This window comes from Grammomys surdaster, unplaced genomic scaffold (genome assembly GCF_004785775.1).
Source record: "Grammomys surdaster isolate TR1022 unplaced genomic scaffold, NIH_TR_1.0 124160, whole genome shotgun sequence".
Classification (NCBI taxonomy): domain Eukaryota; kingdom Metazoa; phylum Chordata; class Mammalia; order Rodentia; family Muridae; genus Grammomys; species Grammomys surdaster.
Genome location: NW_021619243.1, coordinates 115,266 through 119,832, shown reverse-complemented (window position 1 = coordinate 119,832; position 4,567 = coordinate 115,266). Strand labels below are relative to the sequence as shown.

At 36.4% G+C, this 4,567-nt stretch overlaps 1 pseudogene; it reads left to right on the top strand.

Moving 5' to 3' along the window:
• Positions 1 to 4,567, top strand: part of LOC114636461 — a 30,093-nt pseudogene that overhangs the window by 22,667 nt on the left and 2,859 nt on the right.

Below are 4,567 nucleotides of genomic sequence, written 5' to 3'. Positions count from 1 at the left end.
TTTATTGTTCAGGATTATTTTGGGTATCATGTTTTATTTTTCCATATGAAATTGAGAATTATCCTCTGAAGCTCTAAAGAACTATGTTAGAACTTTTAAGGGGGTTGCATTGAGTCTTTAGAATTCTTTTGATAGCATGTTCACTTTAATATGTTAATCCTATAGATCCATGTGCATGGAAGAATGGTCCATCTTCTCATATCTCTTTCAATGTCTTTTGTCCAACACTTGAAGTTTTTATCACAGAAGACTGTAACGTGCTTGGCTAGATTTATGCCAAGATATTTAATATTATTTGAGGCTTTTGTGATTGGTTGTATTTCTCTTATTTCTTTTTCTAACCACTTGGTTTTTGTATATAGAAGGGCTACTGATTCATTTTTAGTTACTCTTTTATCCAACCACATTGCTGACCATGGTTTTCAGATGTAGGAGTCTCCTGGTGGTAGTTTTATGTTGAGTTGTGCATAGTATCATATCATTTGCAAATAATTGTATATTGAGTTCTTTTCCATCTTTTATTCCCTTGATCTCCTTCAGTTGGCTTTTTCCTCTAGCTAAAATTTGGAGTACTATACTGAATAGATCTGTAGAGAAAAACCTATTTTTTTTGTTCCTAGTTTTAGTGGAAATACTTTGTGTTTTTTTTTCCATTTCATTTGATATTGGCTATATGCTTGCAGTAAATTGCCTTCCTTACAGTTAAATACAGCCTTTGTGCCCCTAATCTCTTCAAAACTTTTGTAATGAAGGTTCATTGAATTTTTTAAACGCCTACATTTTATCTATTTAGATGATCAGTTGTTGTTCATTTATATGATATGTTGCATTCACTTATTTTGTATATTACCATCTCTGAATCTCTGGGATAAAGCCTAATTCATTGTCAGGTTTATGTATTGTTGTATTCAGTTTTAGGAATTTTATTTAGTATTTTTGGTAACCACGGACATAAGGACATTTGGTCTGTAAGTGTTTTTCTTTGAGTCTATGTAACTTGAGTATCAGGGTAACTGCACTTTATCAAATGCATTGGAAAATGGTTTTTTTGTTTCTTCTTATGGAATAATTTGAGAAATATTGGCATTTGAAAGTCTAGGAGACAAATGCATTAAAACCATCTTGAACTGGCATGGTATTCTTTGGGAGATTTTAATGACTGCTTCTATTTTGCTGTGGGTAACAGGACTGTTTAAATTATTTACATAATCTTGATTTAGCTTTGGTAAGTAGTATCAAATGATAAAAAAATTTCCATAGCATTTAGAGTTTTAAATTTGGTAGAGTACAAATTTTTAAAGTATCTCCGTATTCTATAAGTGTCTATAGTTAAGTCTTTCATGTGAAAAGTCTCTGTCCACCTTTAGTTAATTTAGTTAAGGATTTGTTAATCTTACTGATTTTCACAAAGAACTATGTCTGTATTTTATTGATTCTTTGTCTTCTTTTTTGTTTATATTTCATTGATTTGAGTCCTATTTTTTTAATTTTTTGCATTAATTATTTTATTTATTTATATCCCATATGTTGACCTCTCCTTTCTGTCCCCCCTCCCAGAGGTCTTCACCCCATCTTCCCTCTTCTTCATCTCTGAGAGGGTGCCCTCGATGGCACCCCGTACTCCGGGCATCAAATCTCTACAGAATTAGGCTCATTCTCTCCCTCTGGAGCCAGACAAGGCACTCCTCTGCTACATATGTGTTGGGGACTTCCAATGAGCCAGTTTATTCTCTTTGGTTGGTGGTTTAGCCTCTGGGAGCTCCTAGGGTTCCTGGTTAATTGACACTGTTGGCATTCCTATGGAGATGTCATCACACTCATCTCCTTCAAGCCTTCCCCCAACTCTTCCATACAGTTCCTGAACCTCAGTCCATTGATCTGGCTGAAGTATTTGCCTCCATTTCAGACAGCTGCTGGTAGAGCCTCTCAGAGGACAGCCATTTAGGCTCCTGTCTCCAAGCACAACATAGCATCAGTAATAGTGTCAGGGTTTGGTACTTACCCATTGGATGTGTCCCAACTTGAGCCAGACACTAGACAACGTTTCATTCAGTCTCTGCTCCATTTTTGTCCCTGGATTTCTCTTGGACAGCAAACATTCCAGGTCAAAATTTTTGGAAGTGAGTTGTTGACCCCATCCCTCCACTAGGGGTCCTGTCTATCTATTGAAGGTGGTCCCTTCAGGCTCCATATCCCCACTCATCATTTTGGATAAGGTCAGCCCCATTGAGTGCTGTGATCTCAAATCCAAGGTCACTGGGACTTTTTCGAGGTTCTCCCCAAACCCCTACCATCCATCCCTAGATGCTGCATATTTCCATTCATTCTCCAAGCCCACTGGCCTTTTTGTCTTCTCTCTCCCCTATGCCTGATACCTTTTCTCCTCTCCCTCCACTTTCCAACCCAGGTCCCTCCCTCTGTCTCCTGTGATTATTTTCTTTCCCCTTCTAAGTGAAATTAAAGCATCTTCACGTGGGCCTTTCATGATAAACTTCTTATAGTCTGTAGGTTATATCATGGATATCTTGTATATTTTAGCTAATATCAATTTATCAGTGAGTACATACCATGCATATCCTTTTGGTTCTGGGTTACCTCACTCAGGATAATATTTTCTAGTTCAATCAACTTGACTGCAAAATTCATGATGGGCTTGTTTTTAATAGCAAATAGTATTCCATCATGTGAATGAATCACATTTTCTGCATCCACTCTTTGGATGAGGGACAGCTGGGTTGCTTCCAGTTTCTAGCTATTATGAATAAGGCTGCTATTATTTGTTGCCATTTAATACATATGTGTATCATTACTTTTTGTTCTCAAGATTTCAGGTATGCTGTTGGGTTCTTTATATGAGACTTCCTCAATTTTTACATAGGCTCCAAGAGCTATGAATGTTTCTCTGTGTATCAGATTTGTGTCTGTATATTCGGTATCTCTGTATTGTTAAACTAAGATCAATGGTATTGAGAAAAATCAATGACGAATGACTGTTGAAATTTTTATTGCAGTGTTGTGACTGCTGGTGTTGGTGGTAGCAGTGGTAGTAATGGAGTAATGGGTGTTTCCTTTCTATTAATTTTAATGTGAGAGTATTCTATTTCCTAGGTTTTTGTCAATGTAGTTAACCTCAATAAATTTGAGCCTTTCTACGCATTGTACAGAGCTACATTTGTAGATGCGTATTATTTAAACTTGATTTCATTGTATTTCTTTTCATCTATGTTGATTGAAAATTTAGCTGGGTAGACACATCTTTGTTGGCATCTTAGAGACTGCAGAAAGCCTGTCCAGGTCCTTCTGGACTTGGAGTATCTAGTGAGGTGTCAGTTGAAATTACATTATGTCTGCTTTATATGCTACTTCATCTTATCCACTTGCTTCTTTTAATATTCTTTCTTTGTTATATGTGTCTTATATTTTTTATTATTATGTGGTACTGGGATCTTTCTTTTCTGCTCTAATACGCTTGGTGTTCGTTCTTCTCCTTGGACCTCTATAGGTTTCTCCTACTTTAGATCAGAGAAACAAATTAGATTATTTTGTTGGGAACATATTATGAACTTTAAGATGGGTTCTTCTCCTTCCTCTATTCCAGTTATTCTTAGGGTTGGTCTTTTCAAAGTGTTCCAGATGTACTTTTCATTTGTTTAAGAAGATTTTGGTTTTAACATTTTCTTTGACTGAGGGCTGTATTTCTTGTAAAATATCTCCAATTCTCTCAGTTTTGTTTTCTTTATTGATTTAGTTTGATTTTCAGGTGCTGTACAGTTTTATTTATTTACTTTAACTATTTGGTCTTTCTTGGTTTTCTTTAGGAGATTTATTCATTTCCTCCAAGTTTTTGTGTGTTTTCCTGGATTTATGGGATTTATTTACATTTTCTAAGGACATCCATCATTTACATATTCTGTCTTATAGCCTTTTGCTTTTGCTTCAGGTTTCTGGAATATTTGGAGTCATATGTGATAGGTGATCTGTGTTATAGTGTCGATACATTGCCTTAACTGTTATTGATTGTGTTGCTATGCCATCACATAGGTGTCTAGAATTGGGATAATTATAGGTCTCAGAGCTGATTTTTTAATATTTGTATTTGTTAGATGAGTGTTTTGTTCCTTAGGTTATGTTACCTCTCTGGATATATAAATAGTGTAATAGTGGGTTTACTTGCTGGTTCAGATTGTGTGTTCACAAAGAAGTACTTCTGGTATTAGAAGGAGTAGGCAGAAAGAAAAGTGGAGGAGGTTCTTGTGATCTGTAAGTGATGGGTTCCAAAAGGAAATGGAGATAAAAAATATTCTGCTATAGAGTTGTAAATGAAACTGAGGGGATTGGCTTTCAGGGGCAGTAGATGAGCTGTAGGTCCGTTTTAGCCTGCGTTTTGCAGAGGTTTTACATTGAAATTGGTGTATGAGATGAAGCAACAAGTGGGGAGGGGCAGCTAGAGGTCAAGATCTATGGAATCCATAGGAGATGGGAGCACAAGGGCACAGAAGGCTGCAGAGCTGGGAATAGTATGTGTGTGTGTGTGTGTGTGTGTGTGTGTGTGTGTGTGTGTGTGTGT